The 10,709-nt window shown below is 38.3% G+C and overlaps 1 long non-coding RNA gene across 2 annotated transcripts in view; it reads right to left on the bottom strand.

Moving 5' to 3' along the window:
- Positions 1 to 1,124: 1,124 nt before the first annotated feature.
- LOC102303518 overlaps positions 1,125 to 10,709 on the bottom strand; it is a 23,219-nt gene continuing 13,634 nt past the window's right edge. Inside the window, exon 3 of one of the 2 annotated variants that reach the window (XR_315768.3) lies at positions 1,125 to 1,321. This is a non-coding gene — a long non-coding RNA (uncharacterized LOC102303518). Of the gene's footprint in view, positions 1,322 to 7,368; positions 7,434 to 10,709 lie in introns of those variants that run through there. The other variant, XR_001336281.2, reaches the window with a different exon arrangement.

Here is a 10,709-nt window from a genome sequence, read left to right as displayed (position 1 = left end):
ACTCACAAGTGAAGCTGGCAGCTGAAGTGCACATGTAAAAGCTTTTATGCAGACACCACAACAAAAAGCACACTCCTGACTGACAGCATGTGGTGCAGGTGCTGTGGTTTACAACCTTTTAAGTTGCACAGCCCTGCAGAAAACAATACAGTTTCCAAAGTACGACTCAAAACTACACTCATAACTACACATCCAGGGCAACACACAGTCAGAAACAGTACATTCATGTCAAAGTGACACACAGGCAGAGCTCCTCTCTGCTTCACTGAGCACTGAGCACCTGAGTCTCTGGCCTCTTGCCTGGATGCTCCGGTTTAGAGACGGATCTTCCAGGAAAAACTGCAGCAAAATCAGATTGCTTATCCCTCTGAGGGGGGGAGAAGTGGGTTGGATCTACCTTTTATTACCTCTCTAACACTGCCCACCTATGGACAACAACACACAAGACACTGTGAGCCTGTCATGTGGGCTTTCATCCAAAACTCAAACAGGAACTCAATGCTTTCCTACAGGCTTCCTTTCAACCGTGCACTAAAAATCAGATCAGCAACCAACAGGCTGTCGTTGATGCAGACCAACCGGGAGACATCACTGATAATCCGAGAAGATCAAAAGGACGGAGCAGAGATGCGGTTTGAAGGAGCGGCTTATGCTTAAACCATTTCCCCAGTCCTGACATTTGATATGACTGCTAGCCTGTATCTTCAGGTGTGTGTCACAAACGCTCAGCTGCCATCAACAAAAGCATTAAAGTGGAGGACTGAAATATCACTCCTGAAATATCCGTGGAACAGGCAATGAGAGGATGAGCCAGAGGACGGCTGAAAGGCCTGCATGCTTTTCTCATCCTTTTTATGAGGTGTCTCACTCATTACTGTGGCCAGCATGAGTCACCATGAATAGCTGAAATCACTGTGGGAATAAGTGCTACATTATGTATTTGTCTATTAAGCATGTGTGGATGTATTTTGTAAAGACAAATTGCAATGATATGAAAGGAGGAAGGCTGCTGGTGTATATTGATTTTTTTGTAGCTCAATCAAAGCAGAAGAATGAAGCAGAAAAGTCATTAAGAATGAAATCATTCTGCATGCATCAATATGCATTTGCTGTTCCAAGGCAGCCAGCCACTGCTTACACCTGGAGGAAATATGTATTGCACAGAAAATCGGTGTGATGGGTAAACTGGTTTTATTACCCAGACTGTGCAGCCAGTCATCAGTCAGCGGGACGCCATCATTTCATCTACAGTGTAAATGAAGCCTGGATGAGTATCCTGTGGACAATGAACATATCACCAGTCCTGCAGGTGCCGATTTCCCTTTAAAGAAAAAAGAAAAAAATAACCCACAAAAATCACAAACCCACAGTGAGATGAAGGGAGGAAAGATTATTAAACTATTATTTTAACAATATGTGTATCTATATTAGCCAAAAATGTTTGTCTTAAGTAGGTGTCACTTCAGGATGCACACATTTCATTTTTCATAGAAAATGAACATTCATTTTACTTTCTTACCAAATCCAGAAGATACCTTTAATAAGATGCCATAAGAATAATAAAGCACACTGAAACTGATATAAAACAAAAACATAATTAGAAAATACAAATCTTTAATCATTCTAGTTTGCATTACTGTTTGTCTGTACTCCTCCTGCCGTCTCGTCTTTCTCCTCAGAGGGAGGGTAGACATAAACCACAGTCGACATGTGACAGCGCTGTTAGAGGTCTGATAATTGACATGCGAACGTGTGAACATGCAAATGACATCAAGCTGCACAGAGGTAAACGCCAGGGTTAGTGACCTCCCTCAGAGGAAACCCTGCAGTCTGACAAATGTTCTTCCCTGCCTTTCTGTCACTAACTGTTACCTTTACTGTCTGCCTTTAACTCACTCCAAAATATCCTCATCCTTGTCTTTGCTTTTATTTCTCTTATTTCCCCAAAGGTGATATGCACTTAAACGAGCAGGCGTCCACATTTTCATTTCAGCAAACAGATTTACTGTCAATAACCATATAGCTACTTAATTCAGTCGGTTGTTTATGGAAGCTCATGGGAATAAGCATGACTCTAACATGTTAAATAATATTCATAGCTACATGCTCAGATTTGCTCTCGTATCTGCTTTTCCAGTTAGCATGAATATATGAATTTTCATTTGGAAACAAAACCAGTTGAGGCCCCAGTTGTGGAAAACAGGCAGAGTCAGGATGAAGACAAGAAAAAATGTCCATAAGATGTAGTGCACACTTTCCAGTCAGCTTATTCCTAAAATGTTCTCAATCAATTACAAATAATCATTATTTATGAAATCTCCTGTGTATCATATTAAACCAGAGTTGACTATCATAAGAGAAGAAAAAAAAATCTCCCATTAGTTTAATAATAATAATAATGATGAACTGTATTCCAAATAAGAGGACGATTTATGGTTACATTAATTCTCTGTGTGCCAAAAAGACCGCGTAAGAAAAAAAAATGTGCAGATTGAGGAGACCGTATTTATGCAACTCCAACAGACAGATAATATGTTCGAGTGGAAACCATAATTGATGCTTTTCCTTTCCTTTGAGATACTTGAACAACTTTTCAGATATGTAAAGTTGTTCAAGCTAAGGCTTAAAAATATATACTGTGAAGTAAATATTATATTGGAAATTACTTTTTAAATAATAAAGAGGCAAACTTTAATATAACTTCTTGTTAAACCTTTTGGTGGAATGTTCCTGCTAGTCATATTTTTCAGTCACGAGTCTTCGCTTCATGATTACAAATCCTGAAGCTACTAACTTGCTTTTGTGAGGTGAAATTACTCCCCTTCAGCAGAAGAGACTGGTGATAATAATAAGGATAATAATAATTAAATTTTAATTAAAGTTAATTTCAGTGTCTGAAGCAGGATTTTTGAGTGTTCCCGCCCTCGATGTCTCGATGTTAGGTAACGCAGAGAACTTGTTCTTTGAGTTGTGTAGGAAACAGCGAGCACTCTGGGGGTGGGACACGAGGGGAGGGAGTCTTTTAATTATCATAGCTGAGCGCGCAGCAAAAACAGCACCACTGCACAGTCACTATGAAGAATACAATGCTATCTTATAGTGAACCTTACTGCTGCTTCTACGGCTGTATATCCTTTATAGAAAGCATTTAGGTGGGAGCTTCAAATTCCTGGAACACTTTTTTTGCATATTTGATTAAAAAAAAAAAAAAAGAAAAACAAGACTGCAGTCACCATATTTTGCATGTTTGTTGGCTTTCTTTTGCCAGATAATTCATGCTGACATTGCAGAGATCCAACTGTGTTTGTTATTTAAATAACTGTTCAAGCTGAAAGTCAAATAATATCAATATAATACAATACAAACAGTCCAGGTTTTTGTCGGCAGCCTTATTAGAAATTCAATCCATGCAGGAACCATTACAGAGTTCAGGCACATTTAACTCACGTGAGTCTGCAAAAGCCTCAGGCACAGTGCCCCCTCTTACTTTAAAATAGCTCTTCATATTTCAAAAAGATTATTTCTTTTAAATTATCTCTTATAGCGACAAGTGTTCGCCTCACAATTAATGTGACACCACAGGCAGGTATTTCTGCTAATTTAGCCTTTCTGGTCCAAGGAGCTGTGCAGTACAATAATTAAGCCAGAGTTTAACACTGGATTCTGCCACATCCACTAAAAGGAATTGAGTGGTACGGTCACCCCAAGACAACCTGACTGAGCCCTTGGTTGGATCTTCAGATTGATATTAAATGGTTTCCCTGTGGTGCCACGAGCCAGCATTAATAAACAGGTCAGACTCTAAGAGAAGGTGTTGTGTTGCTGCTATGGATAAGTATAACATGAACCACATAAAGTTCACAGCGTGTCTATTGGAGTGGTAGATTTTATGTTAAAATGCTGAAAGTAAACTTCACACCAAGCCACACACATCGAGTTATCCTGAGCCACTTTTTTACCCTCATGATGCTCGATATTAGACGTTATGTAACGCTCCCTGATGCTCCATCTGTTCACCTCAGCTACTACTCTGGAAAAAGAGATGAATTTACTCATGCATGCACCTTAAAAGTACTTACAGTGGCTTCCTGTTTGCAAAGACACAAAAGAACACGTGCCCAAGGGAATGAAGATGAAGTGGAGGAGGAGGAGTCAAAAGTTTGAATTTGAACCCCCCCACTCCTGATCAGCTGTTCTCCCCTCAACACTCGGTCACGCTTCAGTTCAGGCATCAGCCTCACATCTCCAGAACAGATGTGATTTATCAGGGCACGTCTCTCCAGCAGTCCACCCACCTCTGTACCCTCCTAGATTCACCTCTGTCAGAGCCACAACTCTGGGGTTGATATTCACAACCAGTGAAATTCAGAGGATATGCAATAACTGAAGTTCAGTGAGGGGAAAAAAAAAAAAAAGCACTCTAAGGATATGAAGGGAAACACATAGAGCACAAATATTCAATAATTTGTACAGTCCAAAGTGCAAATGTATGAACTTTGGTAAAGCTACTGTTACTATTACAAGATAAGTTGAATTTTCTGTTGAAAATTCAGCATTAAGCTCCAGACTGTGCGCAGCTGATGGTTAGTTTATATTTCTATTTCTAAATAATTGCAGCATAATGAGTTGATATCAGGAGTATTTGTAATAGATCAATAGTAACCTGTGAGCCCATCTGTAGGAGCAAGAATTCTGGCTGGGTTGTGGAAGGTCAAATACTTATATTGCTCAATCATTTACTAATCAATTTATAACTTTTATGCATGTTTTTTCTGGATTTTTGGCTGATATTTCATCTCTATTGCTTAAAATAAAATACCATTAAAAGACTGTTTCAATGTAAGTGAGCAAACTTAATTCAGCAGGGAATCAACTAATTATTTCCCTTAAGGTTGGTTTAATAAGAGGGGACATCCCATTACCAAAACTACTACTTTCTGTAGATAATGTCTAATGTCTGCAATCACTGGATTTAACTAATGCTGAGAAGCTTTTAGGATCACCTGGGAATCTTGTTTGGAAACACTGATTTTGCCCTCTATGCTCTCATTCCTCTATAAAAAAAATAAAAAATAAAAAAAATAAAAAATAAAAAGTTTTTTTATGTGCATTTGCTTCATTTAGAAAACGGGTAAAAACATACTAGCTCTACCAGATATTCAGTGGAAGGAGTTTGTAATGTAGATAAAGGATTGAAAAATAAATAGGAAATCTTGAGGAGGCTACAGAGAGCGATGAAAGTCATTTTCCTTCACTCTTTGGAACAAAGACCTCAAAGGTGCTGTGATGCTGTGAGTTAATCACCCATGTGCAGCAACCTTCATTAGTATCTCTGAGAGTCGATGAACAAAAGCTCAAGCAAAATGAACCCTCCACCCCTTTCCAAGTATCTGATTTATTTTTATGAGTCACGAAACTACTTAAACTTTTGAGTGATTCAAAAGTGGGACGTGAGAGATCAAAAACAAAAATGCTTCAAAAAATTAGTTAGTAAATCATTTTTTTGAATTATTTAGTCAATATTTTTGATTATAAAATAATACAATTCATTTTTGATTAATACTTTGATTGGTACACTTTTCAGTGTAAACATAAAACTGTATTAAACTTTGGTTTACACTTTATAGCATTAATAATAATAATAATAATAATAATAATAATAATAATAATACACTAATAAACAACAGCGTTCAAACACCTGAGAATACTACAGACTAACAAATGTGATTTAAGCTGAATCCATGGAAACAAACTGCCTCAAAACCTCACAAACCTCGTTGTCGAAGCAAGCCTGGAATGCTCAACGTTCTCAGTGTATTATGGTTCACAATTTGGCAGTGGAACTGAGGTAAGCTGAATAAGGAGGGTTCTCAGGGCCAATCACAGCTCTTTTATGCAGCTAGCGAGCACAAGGAAAGAAAGCACAAATGCACAATTAATTCATTCACAGTTTATGTCACATGTTCAAAACCAGTGGTCCCAGCTTTTCCAATTTAGACATAACTGTATACTAAAACCTCCTGACATTCACACATACAGATAGTATCAATAAGTGCAACAGTTACCTCACCTGGTGTGTACAAACTATAAACAAAATTTCTACAAAACAAACAAAAACAAACAGCATTACAGATACATATATATCATGAACACTAATAATAAGGGTTTGATGAGTATATTTTTCTGCATAGTCCTCAGTTATTTGGTGGCTACCTAAAGTCATACTCCATTAGATAAGTGCTGCATACTAACAACAGCTAGGCACTAAAGCAATAAAGATAATTGTCACTAAATAACTTTTTCCTCAATAGGAACCTGAAATACAAACAATATCATGTCTGTAGAACTTATTCTGTCCATTTTTGACAGACATGTCTTGTATTCAGGTTTACTTCCGCAATTCTCTGACATGCATTTAGACTTATCCTGCTGGAGTATAAAACATTCTCCATAACCACACTACCAAAAAGGTGGAGCATGACTACAGAAAAAAGAGGTAGTTCAATTCCAGAGTATGCACCCACACACCGGTAAAACACAGTGTTTACTGTGAGTCTAATACATTTCTGTTAATGCCATGATCCTCAAACTGGGACTCATCAGTAATAAGTCTTTTTTTCCCGTCATCTGCTGTGAAATACTGGTGTTCCTTAGCCCATCACAACATTTGACCTCATTTCCTTCTTTTGTGGTTTAGAGGTTGTATCTGATCATCTCAGAAAACTAGGCATGCTTTACTTAATCCTTGTGCAGATATAAAGCTTTCTATATGTATTTAACAAATGCTTTACATGCAGTGAAGTTGCTGTTCTCTCTTTTCCAAAGCTTTATGTATCGATTTCATGATGGTGTAGTCATTTTTTATCTGACTAATCATGCTTTGGATGCAACTGATCCAGTTTTTGTAAAGTGCTTTATAGTGCAACGCACTGCATGTTTCACTCTAGTCATGATTTGATGCCTCTCTTGGCTCAAAACAACACTTTATCTTCTGACACTTTCCCTTACATTCAATGTCACATTTCTCACTATCACAGTGCTAAGAAATCTTTTGCAGAAAACTTGAGAGAAATAACAGATGAACAACAGCTGTAGGTTGAATTAGTTATCTGGGTGTCTTCTGAAGTCATGCATTAGTGGAAAGAAAGCTTAAGGAAATGTGGCAGCTTCTATAAAAGAGTTCATGTGAGTGTCAATGGTGCTTAATTGCTTGAGTAGTGCAAATATAGATTTATTTATTTTATTTACATCAAGTCATGACAGAATCTCAATGTGGCCTCAGATTCTACAGTTTTAAAAAGGACACATTTACTTTTAGAGCTTTGTTGTATATACTTTAGTTGCAACCTTACAAGTCTTCATACTTGCCTTTCTTGGGTTGTTACTTCTTTTCTTTTTTTTCTTTGCACATCGCTGCCACCAACTGCCAATTACTGGAAGAGAATAAAAGCTTTTTTGCTAATATTTGGGCATTTAAAAAACAGAAGCCTCCGGGTCAGCATCTCCCTTGGCAGCAATATTAGATAGCAGGCATTGCTACTGTAATAGATGAACTAAAGCTTTGCAGTGCAGTGATAATTAGAGCATGTCATAGTTCTTATTAGCCTACAGACACATGACACACCATCATGTTTGTGACAAGCCAACATATTTTTATTACAGTGATAGATTCAATTAAGACCCCTGTTGAGTTCTAAACGGTGCCTGTCAGAAAGTAAAAAAACAAAAAAACAAAACAACAAACTTGAATTTCTGATTTTTGTATCGATAGTTTTGAACAATGCTATAAGTGTAGAGGTGAAACAAACACAAAAATGTACTGTACATAATAGTTTTAGTTCAGGGTTCAAAGATCCAAGTGCATCTTTTTAAAATGTGTATTTTAATTTTTAAAATCTTTCAAACCGGCATAACCGTTTCAAGACAAGAAAGGAGATGGTTGTAAATATTGGTCCGAGTCTGCAGATGCTCATGTCAGAAAAATAAATCAGCATACTAGCAACATGTTGGATTATTGTCAAGACTTGAGCCGTTTTCAGATCTCATTTTTCCAACCTGGTCCTCTGTGAGATGATACTGTCCCTTCTGCAAGCAACTAATCAGTGTTTAGACATGTACACCATACAGATTTATTTCCCCTGAGCACACCTGCATTACCTATGAGAGTATGACATGCACAGTCCTATTTGCAGAAAAGATAAGTCATTACCATCCTATGTTCTCACACAAGTCTCTTGTGTAACAAGTTGAAGCCTGAGGTGTCATTTTGTTCAACTGAGTCATGAGGATGAAAACGGCACTCTAATGTTCGCCAGAGGCAGCTTCTCAAATGCATGCACATGCAGTCATGTTCGTCCCTTAATCCCATGTATTACAATGGCATGTCAGCAAAGCAACATGCAAATAAATAACTGCGCATTCTTCATTGTGTAATTCTCTATTCAAACTGACTACATCCACACAAAACTGAAGAACAAAGCGTGGGCTGCGGTCTGCACTGACAAAGCCCGAGTGAAACGGTGTGTCTGAACTCTTCCCCACTCCACCGTGGGAGTGGGTGAGGAGCAGGGGTGATGCAAGCTCAGGCAGTGGCAAATTCTCATTTCCCTGCTTCAAAAAGCCAGCAGCTCTGTAGTGTTTTGTGCCCTGCCAGTCGAGGCTTTCCCTCTGCTCCACTGGTGAATACAACCTGACCCAGAATCCACTGCGGGGGAGCTGCAAGCGCAGACTGCAGGGATCGCCTTCTGTTCAGTCTCTGCTTTCATGTGGAAGTGAGAGTGGGCACTTGTCTATGGTAGTAGCTGGGTGGGTGTAGGGTTTCAATGTGATACTCGCTACAAGTATAATTAAAGCAGTAGGATAATTAGGCCTGCAAAAGTCTGTCATTCCCATTTTTACTTCTCTTTGACTATTTCACTCACAGATAGGGATGGGTACTGGTATCCGGAGCCATTATGGCACATTTTGGTGCTTTTTTTTCCTGAGATGTCATACACTTTGGATTCTAGCCAATTATTTTACCTTTCCAAGGATAGTAGGCGGGCCCAGGTATGTATGTTCTTTTAAAGCAGAGCAACAGATTAAAAATGCCCAAGGTGAAGCGGTCAAAAGTCTGGCTGTACTTCACAGCAAAAGATGCAAACTCAGCAGCCTGCAACAAGTGCTTTAAGGTGATACTGTGCAAAGGAGGTAACACCTCGAATCTGATGAAACACCTGGCGACGTATAGCGTTTTTTTAAATTAATGCATGTAAGGTGAACTAGCAAACACCGTCGTAGTTACATGCGGTTGTCTTCTTGTTTGATGGCAGATACTCCCTTCACCCTGGCCAAAAAGGCTAAAGCTAAACATGAGAGGTTTTTGGACAAAGTTTGTGTTTTATATTCTTTAAGCACCGGTTCGAGCACCGGTTCGTGCACCGGTTCGAGCGCCGTTTAAGCACCGGCACCGTTTCAAAAGTACTGGTTTGGCACCAGTATCGGATAAAACCTAAATGATACCCATTCCTACTCACAGATACGGTCTACATCACCACCCTCCGTCCTTTCACTTGTCTTACTTCCAGTGCTCTGTCATACTCACTCACTATTCACCACTAAGTGCAAACTGGACCCGTTACCAATCAGTAATATTTGAATAACACAACTATAATGAAGAAAAATGCTTCATTTGCACGTCTTAATGTTCCTGTTTATCAAGTCTGACTATTTTGCACAGCATGTGTTGTTCTTTAGGTGATTAACTCCGTCTCACTGCCAGCCCTCAGTGGTTTCACCAGACACAGAAAAATATGATGCTTTTGGTGATTCCCCCTTTTATTGCAGAAAACACGCTGAGAACTGACACCCACAAAAAAAACAAAAAAAACAAACACATTTTTGACTAATAATTAATTGTCTTTATGAAATTGCTTGTAAGAGAGATCTTACAAGCAATTAGCAATTAGCCTCAATAAAAGGATTTAGTAATAATAAAGTGCTAATTCACAACAACAACGATCTCAGAAGAGTTTTATATTGTAAAGGCTCTATAATATTAAGAAGAAAATCCCAACAATAAGAAAATCTCCTATGAATGAGCACTTGGAAACGGTGGGAAGGAAGAAATTCCTAAATTTTGCATCATAGTTATTACCACTTTCACCATTTTTTGGAGTATGAAGTGATTTCTTGGCTGGAGTGCCAAGTTAGCTAGTAAGGAAAGTGAATCCAAAGCAAAATTTCACATAAAGCTGCATTATAAACTAAAAAAAGTAGGGAGACTTGTGCTTGATATATTATTTCTTTGTTATAACAATGCTTCTTGGAAATATATTTTATACAGTTGGAAAGCCTGTTTATTTCCCCCTAAACTGTGCCACATTTGTAAGGAAAATGCATTTGAAAAAATGATAAATAAAAATATAAGTAGTTTTCATGCCCTTCCAGGAAATAGCTGGAAATAGCATAAAAGTTGTAAATTTTTGCATGTCAATAAGTGAGATAAGTATTTAATCCCCTATAACCTGCAAACAGATTGCCATCTCCTGACTTCAATTTGTAATGTGAATAAAGTTTGTCCCCTCTCACTCTTTAGTTTTGCCCACCACCATGGGCAAGACTAAAGAGCTGTCAAAGGACATCGGGGACGAGACTATAGACCAGCACCAGATGAGAACGAACTACAAAACAATCAGGAACAACTTTGTGTTAGCAACAGAGTTATGGGG

Source organism: Haplochromis burtoni, unplaced genomic scaffold, assembly GCF_018398535.1.
Source record: "Haplochromis burtoni strain Fernald_Lab_line unplaced genomic scaffold, NCSU_Asbu1 Contig_52, whole genome shotgun sequence".
Lineage (NCBI taxonomy): Eukaryota > Metazoa > Chordata > Actinopteri > Cichliformes > Cichlidae > Haplochromis > Haplochromis burtoni.
This window is presented reverse-complemented; position numbering and strand designations above follow the sequence as displayed.